Source organism: Rutidosis leptorrhynchoides, chromosome 7 (assembly GCF_046630445.1).
Source record: "Rutidosis leptorrhynchoides isolate AG116_Rl617_1_P2 chromosome 7, CSIRO_AGI_Rlap_v1, whole genome shotgun sequence".
Taxonomy (NCBI): Eukaryota; Viridiplantae; Streptophyta; class Magnoliopsida; order Asterales; family Asteraceae; genus Rutidosis; species Rutidosis leptorrhynchoides.
The window spans coordinates 289,451,044-289,474,506 of NC_092339.1; positions in this window are offsets into that span (position 1 = coordinate 289,451,044).

Below are 23,463 nucleotides of genomic sequence, written 5' to 3' on the forward strand. Positions count from 1 at the left end.
ATTGCGAAATATCTGCTTGAAGTCTAGCAGCTTGAGACGCAGGGAAAAACTTTGCTAAAAACTTATCTACCAAAACTTCCCAAGAGGTAATCGCTCCCTCTGGTTGCTTATCTAACCATCTCTTAGCTTCTCCCTTAAGAGTCCAGGGAAAAAGCCTTGTCTTGATCGAAGTATCGGCAACCTCATGCAGCTTGAATAGGTTGCAAACATCATTGAAAATACGAAGATGCTCGTTAGCATCCTCACTATCCTTGCCATGAAATTGGCAATCAGAAGAAATCAAACTTAGAATTGGCCCTGTGATTTGGAAAGGCTGAGTGATGTTTATTTGAGTAATCGAATTGCCTTGGCCAGCTCGGGTGGCCTTCAGCTTTTCTGCCATAGTCTGAGGACGAGGTGGTTGATCGGCCATCTCTTCAGTCTCAAAAATATCTAATAAAATGTAAGTGGCTTCCTCTTCTCTGATTTCAGGTGGTGTATCGGGCACCACAGTCTCAGCACTACTACCCAAATTAATTATATTATCACTTGAAGAAGCTGATGAATCCACTGTAGACTGTTTCTCCTGACTTAACGCTCTAAATAACTCTCTTTCGGGTTCGTCAAATGGTTAAAGAATAGTAGAATTAGAAGAACGCGTATGTGGCATGCACTACCTGTTATCTGCGAAAACACAACTAACAACTGATTAAACGCACTAATTCAACTGAGAATAAATGCAAAGTAATAATAAACTATAATTAAAACTAAACTAAGAACAATTAGATAACAATCTTAATTTTCGACACAACTGTCCCCGGCAGCGGCGCCAAAAACTTGACGTGTAAAATCTATTATATAATTTATCTCTGGAAAATGTCGGTTTAAAGATTACTACACACTAACGGGCAGTGTACCCGATCATGCAATAGTATAAAGTTGGTAATTCCGAAATCGTTCCAAGGACAGTTTAAACGTGAGAATTAAGATTGCAACTAATAAAAAATAAACTAAGTTCATCTATGAAAATTGAAAGTACAAGATAATTTGTTTTGTGGCTATTTAACGATTAGCCAAATCAAGGATAAATCAAAAGTAAAAGACAATATTTTTGTGTTTTTAGAGTTTATAGAAAATAAATGCAGACTCAACAAAAAGTAAAGATATTTGAATTCAATAGATAAAAGAATGTTCGCCTAGATCTCCTATTCGTAGTGTCGGATGATTTTTTATTAAGCACTAGTTCTATTTATCAATACATGCAACTAAAGAGTCGGTTTACCCAGAGTTCTCTTTTAACAAACACGTCAAATTAGGATTTATTGGCTTAGGGTTCCCTTTCACCAAAGACCTCTTTCGTTTGTGACTTAGTAATTAACTAATTATAAGATTAAGATTCAATTGGTTACTCGTTCGCTCCACACAATTCATGCCTATTTTGTTCAATCTATGTTACCCTGTTTACCCCCTTGGTCCAGTAAGTACCCAATTGGTTAAGACAAATCAATTGGAAATTAGTTCACTAAATTGAAACAGGGTTCCCTTTGTTCAAACAAGATCACTAATCAAGCCTAGTAACAATAATCAAATTCCACAAGAATGGTTCTTAATCAAAACTCATAATTATCATGCATTAATCAAATTAAACGTTAAAGTATCATCCAAACACATACGAATATTCAATCTAGCCAAACATTAAAGTGCTTAGCAAACAATCATGGCTAAAACCAAAATCACAATCAAAATAATAGAAGAATTCATTGTTTGAAACAAAGAGATAAACCTAATTAATGATTGAATCTTGAACGATGAATGAATCAAAGCACGTTTACGTGATGATTGAAGCGTTAGAATGATCTTGGGATTCCCCAAAAATCACCTTTTTTCATACAAAAGCTGCTACAAATCATCTGGGAATAATATATGATAATTAGGGTAAAAATTCGTTCTTTAAATAGTAAAAATCTGAACCCAGCTGAATCTGGAGCGGCACTCCACATATTGAGCGGCGCTCAGTTTAACCAAAATCTGATATGTGGTCTTTTAAAAGTTCTCGAACTGATTTTTCTGCCTAATGGAGCGGCGCTCCACATATCTGAGCGGCGCTCCAGGCCTATTTTGCTGAATCCGGAGCTGAAAACTCATTAAATCCAATCAAACTCGAATCAAACCACCAACTTTCACTCGTTTACATAGAAAATCACTAAAACCATCAAATAACTTCAAATTTCATCTTCTTGGTCTTAGAACTCGAAATTTCATAACACTTATCGAAATAACACCAAATCGTATCCAAAAGGACCAAAATGTGACCGATATCGCTAAGGAAAACGCGTATTAAATATGCGATATCAATACACATGCATATTAATGCACCCAATAATACATAATAGTTATCATTCGGTAGACTCGTATTGGGAAGCAAAATCGTGAGCTGCGGGTGGCTCAATGGTAGGTAAGTTGAAAGTCAAGTAGACAATATCTACTACCTATTATGTGGCTGTTATCAGGAATTCATCCTCTAAAGATGTATCAGAAGTGAGTTGTGATGCATAGCAGCTAGTAGTAAATCGTGGAGGTGCTAGTAGTGATGAGTAGTATTTAGTAGTGGTGAGCAACAATGGGTAGCATTTTGTAGTAACAAGTAATAATAAGCAGTGAGAAGTAGTGATTGGTCGAGGCTAGCAGGGGGGATGGGCGTTGAGTAGTATTTAGAAACGATAAGTAGTAATGAGTAGTGGTATGAGGTGATGGTTATGTTCCAAGCAGTGTCTTCGTAGTGCCAAGTAGTGATCGGTGGTGACGGACAGTGTCGAGCAGTGACGAGTTGTGACATAATTACAAGATTCTTATAAGTTATAATAACAATTAATTCGCACAGTGCAAGTTTCTACTCATAATTGAGATTATACGGTTTATGTTCTAAACGTTGTTTATCCAAATAACCTAATTGACTCGTTCCCAATTCCTTATTTTCGATGTCAGAACTTCTATATGAGTTACCGTAATGTAATCCCGGTCATTACATTACGCTATCTCATATTTCCATTTGACATTGCTCCATAAGTTCAAGATAGCGTAGTCAACTTAATTCAATTAAATCTCGTGTCGTGTGTACGTATGTGATTCTTGCTCTAGTATTTAGTCCAAGTCCATATTTTATGGGTATAAGGTGTATATGTATGTGATGTAATGTGTAGCCCTACATGTAGCATAATGACGCAAACAGTGCAAGTATGGTTCATAAAAGTCATCTAAGACACACGGCTAAAGACTAGACCCACTAATGCGCCCTACGGTTAGACACACTAATGCATCCTAGTTCCCTATAGCTAAAGCTCTGATACCAACTATAACACCCCGTCAAAATCCATTAACGGAATGTTAACTCTGGTCCTAGTGCTTGGCTTGACTTCTACGTAATAGTAATGTTCTATAGCGGAAGCAATTAATACCTGAGAAATAACACGCAAAACGGGTCAACAATAATATTGAGTGAATCTACAGGTTTAAGCAAATAGTTCATCGTATGTTTCATAAAATAGTTTCCAAAATTCGTTTATCGACAAATCAGGTATCAGTAATCGGTATCTGAAAATCAGTGTTCAGAATTCAGTAAACATTTATCGGTATAAAAACCACCAAGGTTTAATGTTAAAAGTTTGCATACAACAATGTCAAGTGTTAAACTGTTTGTAATCAGCGATGTCAAGTTTCAACTGCGTGTGACATCAAAAATAGTTTTGTTTCAAATGTTTATAGACATTACCATGTCTAGTTTTATTTCTATTGTTTGTAAAACACAGTTTTAAGTAACGTAAAATAGTATATGAAAAATATTATTCAGATAAATGGTTCATTTGCATTTGACCACGAGATTTCAATAAGCACAACCAATGTTGCGAAATGTACATAATTCATGAGCACTTGAATACTAGCATAAAGACCTTCGTATAGTATGCACGACACTTATCCTTTACCCCATTAAATGTATACACTTCTTCGAGTGTACATACAGTTCAAAGTAAATGCACCACAGTTATAGTAGGGTGAGGTTTATCTAACCTAACGGATCCGTCCATCTAAATTGTGCTTACCCGAAGGCAATAAAAGTATTCAAGCTATGGGCTTTGTGAACAATAACTCAATATGTATAATAGTACTCGTGTCAAAAGTAAAAGCATTTGTAAACAGCTTGTATTCTCATCCCAGAAATAGTAAGTAAAAGTGGGACTGTAGACTCATCTTTAGTAGCACATCAAGTATTCAACAAAAGAAATGTAGCTGACAGAACTTAACCCGAGTACTCAACCTAGAGATACGTGTTGGTCAATAACTATGTCTATATATATACTAAGTTATGCCATGTCATGCAATATAGTCCTAATTGCTCAAGTTTGACAAAGAGTTAACCCATTTCTTCTTATATAAAATGTAATTTGAAAAGTTTCCTTCCATTTTATAAAAAGTCAACAAAATTCAACGTAAGATCAACCCAAAAAGTCAACTCTTTCGTGAAGGTCAATGTTTCTAAATTCTAAGTAAAAGTCAACACCTTTGATAATTCGGCCGGTCTTTGAAAGTATTTTCATTTTATAACGTCAACTCTTCTAATAAGGAAATTATATAATATAACTCGTACGTGTTTAATTTAAACAAGACCATACGATCAACAAGGTCAACTCAAAAACCGACTCAGGTAAACTAGTCAAATATGACCAAAAACGTATTTCAAAACGATGGTTGTATCCATTTAACGTCGAAAACAAAAGTATATATTAGTTTTGACCCATTTCAAACATATTAGTTGCAGCAGCAACTTCTGGAATTTTTATAAAAATCATTGTAACTTCGTTTGACATGAGACCAGTGCCATTAGTTTACTAAATGAGTCTAATATTTTCTGACCAAATATGAAGTTCTAAATCGAATCCATTCAGTTGCTATAACAGAAAACGTTAACTTATGTCCGTCAGTTTTTCAATTAGCACTTTAGCAAAACTTTAAAAATTCATATAAAATCCAAAAAAATCGAAATCAAGTGAATCCAGAGTCTAAATTGAGTAACTTTTCAAGAGGAATTCAACCATGAACTCAGATTTCCCAGACCAGGTCGTTTACTATACGAAAACAGCAGTTACATATTCGATTTTTACACAACGTTAATGATTTAATCAATTAAAACATATATACCAATTGACATGAGCACTAATCGACATATACAACATATACATGCATAAATACAGATGTAAACATGAATAATCAAATTAGGGTTTTTAGATTTATACCCTAGATCAAACAATTGTTGGTACTATAGCGTAGAGGAGAACGAGACGAGCACGGATTCGCATCCAATTGAACAATCAAGCAAACTTTTGATGGTGAATTATGGAGATGGAAGAAGTCGATGTTGTGGGGGTGTGGGAGCTGCACGATCGGCTAAGGGGGGAGGGGAAAAGAAGTGCAATTTGTTTTATTTTATTTGGTTTAGGGTTAAGTGGCCTTAAATACCTAATAACTTTCAAAGTTTGGCAAAAATTGTGGCGACCCGACAAAATCGTCATTGACGGCGCCACTAACTTAGGTCCCGTTACGTGGTCGTAGTCCCTATATGAGACTCATTTGACCAAAATTATGTCGCATTCATTTGAAAAGTACAAGACATACAAAGTTTAGTTTACCAAATGGATCGACAACAAGTTTAAGTTTACAAAAGTATAATGTATAAATGAAATAAACTTGCGACATAATATAAGTTGAAAGTCACGGTTGCTATAAATAGCGTAAGTATGTAAACAAATGTTTGAATCTAAAGGTGCTATCACTAGCGTATGTAAGTATGCTTGACTCCAAGCAAGTAATCAAAGTGTATGCATGTATGCTTGACCCCAAGCAAGTATGAGTGTACGCCGAAGCATGTATCAAATAGCCATGTATGAACCTGAGAAACATATAGAAAACTGTCAACGAAAAACGTTGGTGAAATCATAGGTGTTTGTAAACGTTGTTTTTGAACCACAAGATTTTGTATTTCCATAACGTTGATTATCTAAATCGTTTGCATTCCAAAAGCTTGTTCGCGAGCACCCAATTATCAAGACTTAATGTTTCCTTCCATAGAACCCCATCACAATAGTGTTAGAACATACACTGTTTCTCGAAAATATATTTCATCCGTAGACGGTAGCGAACCGTCCGAAATGAGGGTTTGTCAAACCCGTATGGCCACACAATATAAGTTCTCGCTTACACCCTGCAAGTGTAACTAATGATAATCGAATTGAGGATTTTTGTTCTAACTCGCTGTGGAATGTTTGTTTCATCGTACTTGTGTTCAAAGTATAAAAGTAAGTAGTTCAAAATGTAACAAAGTATATGTTTCTCAGCCCACAATTTAAAAGCATAAAAAGTTGTTGAAAAGGTGGGACTATGATCTCACCTCGAGTGCACGAGTATAAAAGTACTTCACAAAGTAAATGTGTGCATGATAGTTGCTTAGCCTCGACCTAAACAAGTAAGTTGTATAAATTAATCGGTTACGACACAAGGTCGGGCGAAATGTGTTCAATTAGTCCTATGGCTCGTTAAGACTCGAATATGTAGCATGTGAGTCACGTTATCAAGTTTCATGCAAGAATCAAGTATGAAAGCATGTTAGAACGATTGCATAAGTGTTTTGTTAAGTTTGACTAAAAGTCAAACTTGGTCAAAGTCAACGAAAAAGTCAACAGGGTCGGGTCGGGTCCCGAACTATTTTCCTAAGCCTAGAAATCATATATGAGCATGTTGTCCAAGTTTCATGTTGATCGGGGGTGCGTAGAATGCTTAGAATTGAACGAAAATTGACAAAAATGGGCAGTCTGCCTCAGATGCGCCGCATCTGAGGCAGATGCGCCGCATCTGCACCTGTATCAGCCATTTCTGGGTAGTTTAGCACTTAGGCGATTTCAACTTCAAACGATCATAACTTTTGTCTCGTTAACATTCAAAACACGTATCTTATATCGTTGGAAAGGTAATTTAAATAGGAACACAACTAAACACATTTCATGAATCAAATTCATCATTAACAACAATGAAAACCTCATCAAATGATCATTAAACGTTAAAAATCGAAGTTTCAAGTTCATAAAACGCATTTCTTAACTCAAGAATCCAATTTACACATACTATACATTGTTTTGAAGGTAATGAAACATACAATACAATTAAATACTTACTAACAACATTAACAAGCATTCAATGCATCAAAATCCCGTTTTAAAGTTCATCAAACCCTAACCAAAATTATGAATTCAACAATTTTGTAAAGGAAGCTTTTCTAAATCAACCTACACATCAATTTGAAGCTAATGATGCTAGTAACACTTTTAATACATGAACTTTAACATTTAAACAACATTAACTCATCCAAAATCAAAGATTAAGCACACCCATTTCAAGTTCATGCTAGTTACTCCAAAAATAACAAATCGAGCAAACCAAGCATATATTCATGTTAGACTTGAGCCATAGACACTAACTAACACCATTTCAAGTATATAAAACGAATTTAGAGAAATCTAGAGTTTTTAGAAACCTTACCCCAAGTAGTGAAATTGGTACCAATTCGAAGAGGATGAAGAGAGGATCACGAATATGTAATTTGTTTTGATGTTTGCTTGATTGAATTGATTTAGATGATGAATCTTTGAAGATGTTTAAAATGGTTTCTTGGTAAGTAGAGAGAAATGGAAGAGGAAGTGAATGAGTGGTGGTAGTGGTGGGTTGACTAGTTGACCTAGTCAACTAGTTTGCCCACTTGACGCCAATAGTCCCTCGAGTTTAAAAGCGGGTGCGGGATTTAACCGAACGGATATTTTAAACACGCGAGAGTAAACGGAATGTGTTATAATCCAATAACGGAAATATTAAGAACATTAGTTAACGAAAGTTTTAATTTAGATAATGGAAGATATTATCAAAAAAAAAAAAGACGGTGTTAAAATAAATTTAACGGAAAAACGCGGGATGTTACATTACCTACACCTTAAAAGAAATTTCGTCCCAAAATTTAGTTGGAAGTAGTAGTTGTTGCTTCTTCTCCGAAACCTTGCGTTTCCGATTCCACGAATGAGTGAAGGTACTTCCTTGGACATTCCAATGAACTTTGACGGTCGGGAGTTTACGTTGTTTCAAAGTTTGTTTTCATGATTCAAAATTTCAACCGGTTCTCCTAGGAAGTGAAGTTTATCGTTGATAGTAAGTTCATCGAAGAGGATAACAAGTTCTTGTTTCGCAAGACACACATTTAAGTTTGATACGCAGAATGTAGGATGAACGGAATTTGTTTGAGTCAGAAGTTCGAAACGGTAAGCAATGGGCACAACACGCCCCAAGATTTCAAAAGGATTAAAAATATCACGGATTTAGCTTTCTACGTTTTCGAAACGAACTACACCTTTTCAAGGTGCGACTTTTAACGTTACGCGGTTTCCCACATGGAATTCGAAAGGTATACATCTAACATTGGCATAGCTCCTTTGGCGACTACGGGCCGTCTTGAGCCTTTCTCGGATTGGAAGGATTTTAACGGTTACACCATGAATGAGTCCAGGTTCGGTGACTTGATTATCATTTACTTGGTTCTACAAAAGGAGAATAACGTTTCTGGTCATATAAGATTTCAAAAGGTGTGACGTTAAGACTTAAACGATAACCATCGTTGTAAGAGAATTTGGTTAAAGGCAAAGACTTTTCTCAAGAAATTTTGAAGTTGATAACACAAATTCGTATTATGGTTTCCCAGGTTCAAATCGTACATTTGCTTTGTTCATCGATTCGTGGATGACACACGGTACTTATGTCTAAACGTGGTCCCGAGACTTTTTGTAAGGCATTCCGGAATCTAGAAGTGAAATGAAGATCTCGATCCGAAACGAAGTATATCTCCTTAAGATATATTTTGAACAAGTTTTTGTTTCTCAAGAATTTCGCGCCGCGAAAGATTTATCGGTTTTCGAAAAGGTTCGTTAGGACTATTCACCCTCGAGGCGAATACTAGTATAATGTGAAGAGTCTCTCTCTCCATTGAGAATTTAGATAAAAGATTTACTTATACGGAAGTACGAATGTAAGGCGAGAGAAGTTCCCGCCTCGATGTGAGCATAACAAGCATATTGAAGTTCGCCAATAAAACTGTGCGAAAATGAGATAGTATACACGTGTAACATATGTTTGATGTTGAAAGAATTTTTCCATTCGTTCGGAAGCATAAGTATGGTTCGACAATAATCGGAGGTGTGTCCCTGGTATAGTCGTTATCAGTATTCTCGGAGTTTTCGGATGTTCAAACAAGAAAAATGAAGTCATGTACATGGCACATGGTGGTGGTTAGGTTGATCGAGTCCAATCACCATCACGAGTCATTAGAACTTTGGTATGACTTACCGTAATATAACTACGTTGATTGAGTGTCGTTATATTACGCTAACTCATACCTCCATCCCCACATCACTCCATAGATTCAGGTTCGTGCAATCGTGAAGATTTAAAATGAACAGAGTGTAACGACGTCTCTATCGTGACTCGTATTGAATCGAAAGAATTAGTGCAACTCTAAAGAAGCGTTCCCCGAGGGAAGTGTATAAATGATTGTTCACGTCAATGCGGTTCAAGTCAAACGATAATGTATTTAGGTATGAAAAGAGTAACGAATCATGATAACGAATAGTACGCAATCGTAGTGATAAATAGTGATGACGATACTCACCTAGAGTAGTGATGGTAGTAACAAGAAGTGGTAGTTAGTAAGGAACACCGGTGTGACACCGATAGTAAGTTGAAACGGTGGCGAATAACAATCTGGGAGACAGAGTTCCCGAACAAGTGTGACTAATGAAGTCGTCGTCATCCTTACGCGTATGAATCTTGAATTTACGTGTGCTACCAGAAAGTGGCAGAATACGGATTCGTATGATGAAAACTTGGTACCATTAAGAAGTTTGCCTAAGAATGATTCAAGTATAATACACAAGTAGTCAAGTAAGTGCTATCTATAGCAAATGTATGTCAGAATGCAATTATTTACTATCCGGTTGTAGTCTAGATTCACTAATGCGTCCTAACGACTCTGTCAGACACACTAATGCACATCCTAGTTCCCTACAACCAACGCTCTGATACCATCTGTGGCGACCCGACAAAATCATCATTGACGGCGCCGCTAACTTAGGTCCCGTTACGTGGTCGTAGTCCCTATATGAGACTCATTTGACCAAAATTATGTCGCATTCATTTGAAAAGTACAAGACTTACAAAGTTTAGTTTACCAAACGGATCGACAACAAGTTTAAGTTTACAAAAGTATAATGTATAAATGAAATAAACTTGCGACATAATATAAGTTGAAATTCACGGTTGCTATAAATAGCGTAAGTATGTAAACAAATGTTTGAATCCAAAGGTGCTATCACTAGCGTATGTAAGTATGCTTGATTCCAAGCAAGTAATCAAAGTGTATGCATGTATGCTTGACCCCAAGCAAGTATGAGTGTACGCGGAAGCATGTATCAAATAGCCATGTATGAACCTGAGAAACATATAGAAAACTGTCAACGAAAAACGTTGGTGAAATCATAGGTGTTTGTAAACGTTGTTTTTGAACCACAATATTTTGTATTTCCATAACGTTGATTATCTAAATCGTTTGCATTCCAAAAGCTTGTTCGCGAGCACCCAATTATCAAGACTTAAAGTTTCCTTCCATAGAACCCCATCACAATAGTGTTAGAACATACACTGTTTCTCGAAAATATATTTCATCCGTAGACGGTAGCGAACCGTCCGAAATAAGGGTTTGTCAAACCCGTATGGCCACACAATATAAGTTCTCGCTTACACCCTGCAAGTGTAACTAATGATAATCGAATTGAGGATTTTTGTTCTAACTCGCTGTGGAATGTTTGTTTCATCGTACTTGTGTTCAAAGTATAAAAGTAAGTAGTTCAAAATGTAACAAAGTATATGTTTCTCAGCCCACAATTTAAATGCATAAAAAGTTGTTGAAAAGGTGGGACTATGATCTCACCTCGAGTGCACGAGTATAAAAGTACTTCACAAAGTAAACATGTGCATGATAGTTGCTTAGCCTCGACCTAAACAAGTAAGTTGTATAAATTAACCGGTTACGACACAAGGTCGGGCGAAATGTGTTCAATTAGTCCTATGGCTCGTTACGACTCGAATATGTAGCATGTGAGTCACGTTGTCAAGTTTCATGCAAGAATCAAGTATGAAATCATGTTAGAATGATTGCATAAGTGTTTTGTTAAGTTTGACTAAAAGTCAAACTTGGTCAAAGTCAACGAAAAAGTCAACAGGGTCGGGTCGGGTCCCGAACTATTTTCCTAAGCCTAGAAATCATATATGAGCATGTTGTCCAAGTTTCATGTTGATCGGGGGTGCGTAGCATGCTTAGAATTGAACGAAAATTGACGAAAATGGGCAGTCTATCTCAGATGCGCCGCATCTGCACCTGTATCAGCCATTTCTGGGTAGTTTAGCACTTAGGCGATTTCAACTTCAAACGATCATAACTTTTGTCTCGTTAACATTCAAAACACGTATCTTATATCGTTGGAAAGGTAATTTAAATAGGAACATAACTAAACACATTTCATGAATTAAATTCATCATTAACAACAATGAAAACCTCATCAAATGATCATTAAACGTTAAAAATCGAAGTTTCAAGTTCATAAAACGCATTTCTTAACTCAAGAATCCAATTTACACATACTATACATTGTTTTGAAGGTAATGAAACATACAATACAATTAAATACTTACTAACAGCATTAACAAGCATTCAATGCATCAAAATCCCGTTTTAAAGTTCATCAAACCCTAACCAAAATTATGAATTCAACAATTTTGTAAAGGAAGCTTTTCTAAATCAACCTACACATCAATTTGAAGCTAATGATGCTAGTAACACTTTTAATACATGAACTTTAACATTTAAACAACATTAACTCATCCAAAATCAAAGATTAAGCACACCCATTTCAAGTTCATGCTAGTTACTCCAAAAACAACAAATCGAGCAAACCAAACATATATTCATGTTAGACTTGAGCCATAGACACTAACTAACACCATTTCAAGTATATAAAACGAATTTAGAGAAATCTAGAGTTTTTAGAAACCTTACCCCAAGTAGTGAAATTGGTACCAATTCGAAGAGGATGAAGAGAGGATCACGAATATGTAATTTGTTTTGATGTTTGCTTGATTGAATTGATTTAGATGATGAATCTTTGAAGATGTTTAAAATGGTTTCTTGGTAAGTAGAGAGAAATGGAAGAGGAATTGAATGAGTGGTGGTAGTGGTGGGTTGACTAGTTGACCTAGTCAACTAGTTTGCCCACTTGACGCCAATAGTCCCTCGAGTTTAAAAGCGGGTGCGGGATTTAACCGAACGAATATTTTAAACACGCGAGAGTAAACGGAATGTGTTATAATCCAATAACGGAAATATTAAGAACATTAGTTAACGAAAGTTTTAATTTAGATAATGGAAGATATTATAAAAAAAAAAAAAAAGACGGTGTTAAAATAAATTTAACGGAAAAACGCGGGATGTTACAAAAATACCCCCTTAGGAGATGGATTTCGGCCATGGGCTACAAAAAGGGTGTTCATGGGCCTATTTTGAATAATTAGATCATTCCTTGTGGAGCCCGTTAGGTGTCGTTGGTCGAAACTGCAAACCGGAACGTTAACTGAGCGTTTTAGCGAATTCTACGCGTTTTTAATTTATAAAAGTTCAAATAAATTAAAAGTATTCTAAAAACATAATAATTACTTTAAATAATTATTAAAAGTGAAATATCACTCGTGTCGTTATTTTTAAGCGGTCGTGTGGCCCGTTTCTAGTTGCCGTTGACCGTACCGAATCCTCAGAACGTTAACCGGTCGTTAAAATGCAATCCACCAAGTTAATTCATTAAATAAATAATAAATTAAATAAGTTTTCATTAAAATTAATAATTATTAAAAATAATTATTTTATCAAAAGTCGAGCGTTTCGCAGTATCGTGAGATATCTGTTGCAGTTTTTAAAATCGTTTCGTTTTCTTTGTATTTCAATACATGAAATAGGTTTTCCGGCTAATATAACTATATATTAAATATAGTAGTTCATCATGAACTCAAGTATGCATTTAATATACTTAAACACATATAAATTCAAGTATCCACCGTTAAAACAATTAACAGACAGTTAACGAAAGTGACGGAAAAAGTAGGGTTGTTACAGTGTACTGGAGATGGACCAGATTCCTTGCTGGAAAGGACTAGGCTTTTTCCATACACAATTCTGCAAAAAACATCCTCACTCAACTATACAACGTTTTTAGTACATTAGTAAAATAAAGATAAACTAGGAAATAAACTGAAAGAGTCTATATATTACTATCATTCGTACATAATGTGTTGAGTTAGTGAGATCATGTCCAGTCGTCTCAGAGCCGATCTCATTGAATCATGTTGGGTCCTCTATACCCTGTCCTACAGGCTCCACAGGGTTTAAGAGAGTGGCCCGGTGCAAGTCTGCTGGCATCTCCAAACCAGAGAGGTCAAAAGGGTCGACATGTGCTAGGAGGTCGGTGGTGATCAAAAAAGCCTCTGCACAAAGAGATGGTGGTGGTAGAAAGATGGGCTCCATGGGAATAGACTGGGTAGTGATAGGAACAATGAAAAAATGATGATCAGTAAAGGAACAAGAGGTATGATATGGCGACTAGCTCAAGGGGTGTCAGCTACATGTGAGCTAGTAAAGATAGAAAGATCTACTATGGAAGAAATCGAGGGAGCTGGTGATGGGACAGGAGGCAGAGGTTCATCTCTCCTCTCAGGCAGGGCGTAGTGCTCTAGCCTATAATTGGATGGCCTCAACGTACCGACCGACATACCCACGGATTGGAATGATGCTCTAATAGCAAATACATGTGACTCAGCTCATGTAGTAAGGACCAAGTAACGGTCGGGTCTTGAAGTGTCACTCTGTAACGAAAGAATACATCATCTGGTGTGGGCTTAGTAGTCCACTCAGGGTACTCAAACTGAAGGTATAATCGTGCCATGAATCTCAGCGGTAGTAACCTCTGGCTGTTATCGCTCACATCTGTAGTATCGATCATGACACATGGCCTGATTTAGCCTGTAGTAGGACTGTGAGTCCATGTGCTAGTGTCTGAAAAGACCACTGTCTGAGTCCTCCTCCTTCTAACACGAGGCCTCTTTGACGATATGGTAATCACCATCTACCGAACATAATCAAAAAACATGTAAGTCCAATAAATTTTACATATACATCGATGAAGAAGGCTTGAGTAATTTAGAGCCCTTCCAATGGTGTATACAATTCTAAAATATTTAGGGTTAGTATGACATTTTATAGTAAGTAATAAACAAAAATAAGCGTAGAAACAAATCATATAACTTGGATAAGCTTGGGGTGTCTCCCAGAAGCGCTTTGGTTAAAAATTGTTTAGAGCTCGTTTCCAAAAATATCCGGGTAACTTAAGTCAAGGTGGATTAAGGGTAAATGATTCTTCTTTCCTGAGGTGGTCTTCTAAGTTTGCTTTGAGTCTGTGTCCGTTGACTTTGAAGTTTTTGATATATCCTCCTAATTCTTTACCTCCATGTAGAAAGACTCTCATGACGATGAATGGTCCACTCCATCTTGATTTAAATTTATTAAAATACTTCTTGAACCATGGGTTGACCAATAATACCTTATCTCCTAGAGAAAATCTGGTTGGTATAACCTTTGCATCGTGTAAGAGCTTGATTCATTTCTTGTAAAGATATGGGGTTTCATATGCTTGACCTCTTCGAGTTCGTTCATCTACATCTTTCGATGTTTACTGGTTTCTGAAGGATCGAGGTTACAATTCTTCAATGTCCATAGAGCTTTGTACTCTAATTCTATCAGAAGATGAGTTGCTTTTTCGTAGATCATCATGTATGGAGTAGTGCCGAGAGGATTCTTGTAGGCGGTACAAAATTCCCACAAAGCATCGTCTAGCTTCGTCCCATTTGTTCCCATGGTTACCGATAGTGCATTCCAATATTATGTTCATTGCTCTGTTCATGACTTCTATATGCCCATTGGTCTGCGGATGATTGACAGTGGACATCTTATGGGTAATGTCACGACCCGGAAAATTTCGACTAATTTTAAACCAAACTCTTGATACGATTTAATATTTTGACACGATAAGAAGAGAAGCTATTAGGTTGAGTCTCAAAATTTTGAACTGTTTCATATGTTCATTTAACCTTTAACTGTTCTCGACGACTCACGAACAACTATTTGTAAATAGGTATGTATATATTTAAATAAATATATATGAATTGAAATATAATTTATGATGTAATTGTTAGAAATTAATTATGTAAAAATAATTTGCATGTATTAAATATAAAGACAAGTTAAGAATATAGTTATCATAATAACCTTATCATTTCTTTCATTATTAATATTAATATCAATATCAAAATTAGTTTTATGAATATATTATAATTGTAATTTAATTATTACCAAGTGATATTATTATTTACCCAATATTATTATTAATTCCTTTGTTAAAAATATTATTGTTATTAGTAATATTATTATTAGCCTTAATATAATTTTACCAATTAATTTCTAAAATTTGCGAATTAGATATAGATATATATATATATATATATATATATATATATATATATATATATATATATATATATATATATATATATATATATATATATATATATATATATATATATATATATATATATATATATATGTATATATTAGGAAATCTGTATTATTTTTATTTAAGATTATTCTATAATTATAATTATTAATTATTAATTATTAATTATTAATTGATAATATTCATAAAAATAAATTGTATAGCATGACTTAAGATCAAAAACCAGTTGAAGTCGTTATTTAACTATAGATAATTAATTCTTCGTACAAATCAGAGTATTGGACACTAATATGAATCCAAAATCTGTTAACTGTCTAGATCAAATGTTTTCTTTTTCCTCTGCTTACTATTCGTCCGTGATAATTGAGATTGGGATTTTGTAGTACTTTTTCTATCTATCTTAATTTTTATCCTTATTTAATACATGTGCATAAAAGTTGTATATTTATATACGTATACATATGTTGAATCCTAATCTCCCTCATGTCACCTAGTTCACTATCGTCTCCTCATCACCGTCATGAACCCTCAACCATCTTCCACCATCATCCCTGCTGCAACCGCATAATCATCAACACATAATCTCAACAAGAACTCTATCATCGAGACACCTAAAACCACTATTCCATCGATGAACCATCACCACCTCGGTTTTCTTTTATATTAATCACAATAAAGCACACACACAAATCAAACTCACCTCACACTCACTTAGATCGACCACCTTATATCACCACCATGTCAACCACCGTGGGCTACAAATCGCCACCACCTCCTGTTACCATGGACAACACAACACCACTTTGCAAACAACCACTTCATCATCACTGTCCTCCATTCGAACCACCACTCCACTACTATGTTAATCACTTGCTAATGCAGTCCCGTACCCATTTCTTTCTCTGGTCCGATTAAACCCACTCGAGAACATCCAACCACGCTATAATTTGAACCTCTTGATGTTTCTACGGGTTCCTATTCCTTTCTAATGATGATCATGAAATAACCACACCACCATATCATCCTCACACCACGATTCACTTAACCACCTACAACCGGCCACCCTTTTACCACCTTAAACCACAACAATAACCGAGAACCATAAACAACCACCTTTACCATAAACCTCAGGCCAAACACCCCCTTCTATTGTTACTATTAATCTGTTTTTGGATCATTCTATTAACACCAACACTAAAAAAACAGTGAACCTATTAAATTACTGCAACTTGTTGCTGCAAGTATTACAACCGACACCTCTTATGTCTTCTACTACTGTTCCCCACACACCACCCATCTAAAACCCACTCCACCATTGCTAATCACCTCAATCACCATCACCTTCAACAACCTTCACCTTACATCACGAAACCACCATCCTATCAAAACCGCCACCTGCAACCATAATTAGCTAACACTGCTACGTTGCTATTTTGTTTCAGGTTCGATCAAGGAATACAACCACCACAGATGCCACCCTCAATCCATCAACCACTTTCTCTCTCTCTTCTCGAACCACCATAACAAACCACCGAGGATCATCACCCATTTAACCACCAACACCATCACTATATATTTGAGTTTCACATCTAGAAATCGTCGACAGATACTGCTGATTGTTCCTGTGTTTGTTGCTGTTAAATTATTACATTAGGATGATGGGATTTAATAACTAATCTGGTGGGACAAGGCAAATTATGGCCGATATTTTCTATTCCCACTTGCCAACTTGCTGCCCAATTTTAGGATATAGAAATAGGTTTGTTCGGTTGATTGGGTCACGTAAATTGGTATGGCCGAACACGTGGTAATAGTATTAGGAAACTTTGCGTATTCTGTCTATTTATGGTGGTCGACATGTATAAAAAAAATAATAAAACAAAATAAAATAAAATAATAAGAAAGCAATACATGCTTGAAACCACCGAATGAATTGTATGATAGAGAATTGTGGGGACATGTTTAAACGAATCCTAGATGAATTAGGTAGTAGTGTTATAAAATTGGTACCTTTGTTGTAGTGGTAGGTAAGATTATGATTATAATTATGAAAGTGCCAAATGATGTCCATGATGATGATGGCGGTTAGGATTAGAAAATGATTGAAGTATTATAGAATGATGGAGTGTGACTTGATTCTTCATGTAATGTAAGTGATGATGCGATGATGATGATTAAAGAATCAAAGTGGCTCATTATTTGACTGTTACCAGGAAACCGAATATGTTACGATTTATAAGTTAAATGAATTGGGTCACTAAGCTTTAATGCTGGGCTGTTTTGTTAGTTGGGTCATGAAATTGTTAGTGGGCCGAATTCTGTTTTATTAGTGGGCTAAGATAGATAGAACGCGTTATATATATAAATGGGTTATGATTTAATTCAGAAACACTGACATGGCGTAATGGTTTGAGTGGTTAGAGGGTTAGCGGGAGATCTCGTGGGTTCGAGCCCAGGCACGGGCATTTATTTTTAGAAAAAGCTTAAAGGTAGTTTTCAATATTATTATTATTATTATTATGATTATTACTATTATCATTATGAACATAAGAATTATTATTATTAAAAATTATTATCATTATTATTATCATCATTATTTTTATTACTAGTATTATCATTATTATTATTTTTATAACAAATAAATATTATGCATATAAAATTTTACTTATAATAATATTACTTATAATAAACATATTTTTATATAAACATTCATATATAACAAACGATGTATTTTTAATATAATATTAATCATATATAAATATTAATATAACTATATAAATATTAGTCATTTTTAAAGATACATACAAATTAAATGTATATAATATTAAATTATATAAAATTTGTTCGATAACTATTTTGTGTTAATATATATATAAATGATATAGGTTCGTGAATAAGAGGCCAACCCTATACTTGTTCAATGTTGTCATATGTATTTTTACTACAAAATACAGTATGGTGAGTTTCATTTGCTCCCTTTTTAATTACTTTTGTAATATATATTTTTGGGCTGAGAATACATGCGCTGCTTTTATAAATGTTTACGAAATAGACACAAGTACTTAAAAATATATTCTACGTTGAGTTGTACCACTGGCATACTTCCCTGTAGCTTGGTAACTACTATTTACATGCAGTATTGTAAACGCGAATCCTGTTGATAGATCTATCGGGCCTGACAACCCCAATCAGACTGGACGACCAGTATTCAACGGTTGCATAGTACTTCGTTTCGGTGACTACACTTGGTACGGTGTAGTGAGATTTTATAATAAAGGGAATATGCGACGTGATTAAATGTTAAGTATGGTTACGAAGTGCTCAACCACTTAGAATGCTTTACATACATTTGCGAGTGTATTATGTTTATAAATAATGAAATCTTGTGGTCTATTAATATATTGAAAAGATTGTTATGATAAACCTATGAACTCACCAACCTTTTGGTTGATACTTTTAAGCATGTTTATTCTCAGGTACGAATTAAGTCTTCCGCTGTGCATTTGCTCAATTGAAAGATATTATTTAGAGTCATTCATGGCATATTTAGATCAGTACCTCGCAATGAGACCAAATGATGAAGACTTCGTCCAGGTGGATAAGGACGGGTCTTTACAGGTGGTATCAGAGCGGTGGTCGTAGCGAACCAGGTCTTGCATTAGTGTGTCTAACTAGGAGTTGTTAGGATACATTAATGAGTCTGGACTTCGACCTAGTAGTTGTTAGGTTATATTAATGAGTCTAGACTTGAACCTGGTCTGCATGTTAAGAGTTTTTGCTTACCACCATTTGTCGAAAAATATCTACTTATCATTGTCGGTCTCGACACGTCTTATTTCATTTAATGCATAGATGGTGTACAGACAAATTCATATCCAATCACATTAAATATTGTCTGACACGTTTCCTTGATTCTCTCCGTAATCTACGAGATCTTCTGTACTATACATAGATATTCTATGTAATTAGAATATCATCCGATATCCGAAATTCATTTCATACCAAAAACTCTTTATCTAACTGAGCAAAATGGAACTCACCACTAGTTCAAGCCTCTCGGATTCCGATATGGAGTCCCACTCTAGCTCCGAAAGCAGTATGACAAGAATGGACCAACCAATTCATCTGATGGGTTCGTAGTCGACTGAATCACTGGAGGCAAGAAGAAGGTGATCCTTTCCACCAACCAAATTCACCTCTTGGCGAAGAACCTGAAGCACTTACCGGCGAACCAGTCCGAAACATCATTTTCACACTCATTTCCTGAATATCTCGTCATGATTATATTCTATCTTAAATTCTAAACCTTATTCATCCGCTCGTTCCGACCTACAATCATCTCGGAATAATAGAAGAAGACAACGAGCTTCGCGCTCGAGTAGTGACTTTGGAGAATATAGTGTAAAACTTAACAGCTCCAACAACATCACCGGCACCAACAGTACCACCAACAACCCAAGTTTCAACATCACATGCCTCAACATCTCATTCTGTACCTCTAGCATAATCATCGTTCTACGTATCGTTCTATCTACTTTATCTTCGTTCTACATATTGTTCTACATTGATTATCTTCGCGCGACATGGCGATTATGTAATTTCTAAAGTTTTAGAGATTATGTAATCTAGTACTAACGATAAATCAAATGAGTTTAATATCTTATTGACTCATTAAATCCATGATTACATCTGCAGAAAATATATATGCAAGTATATTTTCATAAAGATTGTAATTAAAAATTCTTTTATACAAACTGTTAATGGTGAAAATATTTTAACGGGTAGGTAATACCCGAGGAATATTTAGATTTCACACTAATAAGTTACACTGTACATTCTTAGAATCTGATTCAACAGTCATTTACTATCCTAATTACATCCACCAATATACGTATCCGTTCACCACAGAATAACCCTTTTCATTCAATTTCATAACTGGATTTTGACTTATCAAAATCTAGCAAGTGGCATAATGAAGAAAACATTGGATAAAATAAAATTTGTTAGAAACAAACGAATTAACTAATTGAAATTTTGTTAAGAATCCACGCTAATTGTTCCAGCTAACTGTTCCTAGCTAACTGATTACATTTTATTTATCGCAATTTAATTATCGCAATTTTATTTATTGTCATTTAATTTCTGTTATTTACTTTTACGCACTTTAAATAACGGGACACGTATACAAGGTTTCGACATATCATATTGACCCATCTATATATCTATCTTGGAACAACCATAGACACTCTATATGAAAATGACGGAGTTAGCTATACAGGGTTGAGGTTGATTCCAAAATATATATATAGTTTGAGTTGTGATCAATACTGAGATCGGTACACGGGTCACGATACGTATTAATTAATTCGAATGTTATATTAAACTATATATGAACTATTGGACTATTGGACTACTAACTTTGGACAATTAAAATGAATTAAAATATCGATTATAACATATGAAACTAAAAAATTCTTCAAGTTTGTCACTTGATTTCATCTTAAACCTTATTTGTATCCTGACAATTACAATCTGCGCTCAAACCTTTTATGATTCTTGAAAACACCTCAATCGAGAGGATGAACTAACCGCACTTCATTTACGGAAGGAAAGATTTATGCATATAGTTATGTACCTGAAAACACTCGGAACCTGAGTAAACGTTTAAAACATGTCTGTGCTAACTCCTTTGGTGTTGTTATTACCGAAAATGACTTTGCAATCCCTTTTCAAGGTAGCAAATTTTGTCACAGCTCCAGCAAGTCAACTTCGACTTTTCGTTCGAAACAATCTTATTATAACTTTGATATATATGCAAGCTCTTTTATTGTTACCGGAGAGCCTTTTATATTCCCCCATATTACCAGCAGATGTACAAGCAACCTCGTTGCACCTTGATTTAAATCTCTCTGACAAATCACTATATTTATCTATTGAAGTCTTATCATGAACTCATCGGCATCTTGTAACGATAATTACCATACCAAATACCGGGGGGCATCAATCGATAATCTCGAATTCCTCAGCGATTCTACGACAACAATTATATATATATATATATAAGTATATATATATATATATATATATATATATATATATATATATATATATATTCTATCTCCTGGATTTACAAATCTTCAATTCTGAATTTCTGAAAAGCGCTTTAGTCTATGAATCAGTTTTTCTGAGTTTTGAAAAAGCTGATGAAATTTTTTGCGAATACCTTACTCCTTATTTATTCTAAATCCTTGCGGATGAATTTCTTCATCATCTTCTGATCTTAAATATTTTAAATTTTAAGATACCAGCGTATCTTTAGTTATAAATATCTTCGATATTCCTGAGGATACCTTCACATCTATTCTTGTCCGAAATTATTTATCTATTCGTGCTATCTATATTACATCATAAAGGAAACTGTTTCAGTTTCTATATTCTGAAACAATCGAGTTAAAATTATGAATGAATTTCCTAGAGAAGTGTTGGGAATTGAAGCATGAGTTAGTATAATATAATGACGTCAGGCCAACGTGGTCATATTACAGTAAGTCATGCTGAGTTTCTAATGGAACGTGATAAAGGTTCACAGATCGCACCCTCATCATGTGCCATGTTACATAACTCTTTCATTCTACTTAATTTCTAAGCATATCACGGAAATATTTCTTTGATATTTCTGTTCTTCCGTAATTCCAACAGTCTGCTAATAAATCGTGCTATTACATTTACTTATGATAAGAAGATTTCCTTAAATTCCTTGAATTTCGAAAATCAACCGTGTCTACGTCAAAAGTTAAATCTCTATTTTAATCTATTGTGACAGCTTCACTCGTACGCTTCACATAATCGAATCTTTTATCTTAATCAACAAGGATAAAACTTTATTTATCAACTCATATTCGTCATGAAAACATTTTTATTGTCAGACATGACTACCTCACTCAAATTTCGGGGACGAAATTTCTTTAACGGGTAGGTACTGTCACGACCCGGAAAATTTTGACTAATTTTAAACCAAACTCTTGATACGATTTAATATTTTGACACGATAAGAAGAGAAGCTGTTAGGTTGAGTCTCAAAATTTTGAACTGTTTCATATGTTCATTTAACCTTTAACTGTTCTCGACGATTCACGAACAACTATTTGTAAATAGGTATGTATATATTTAAATAAATATATATATGAATTGAAATATAATTTATGATGTAATTGTTAGAAATTAATTATGTAAAAATAATTTGCATGTATTAAATATAAAGACAAGTTAAGAATATAGTTATCATAATAACCTTATCATTTCTTTCATTATTAATATTAATATCAATATCAAAATTAGTTTTATGAATATATTATAATTGTAATTTAATTATTACCAGGTGATATTATTATTTACCAAATATTATTATTAATTCCTTTGTTAAAAATATTATTGTTATTAGTAATATTATTATTAGCCTTAATATAATTGTACCAATTAATTTCTAAAATTTGCGAATTAGATATAGATATATATATATATATATTAGGAAATCTGTATTATTTTTATTTAAGATTATTATATAATTATAATTATTAATTATTAATTATTAATTGATAATATTCATAAAAATAAATTGTATAGCATGACTTAAGATCATAAACTAGTTGAAGTCGTTATTTAACTATAGATAATTAATTCTTCGTACAAATCAGAGTATTAGACACTAATATGAATCCAAAATCTGTTAACTGTC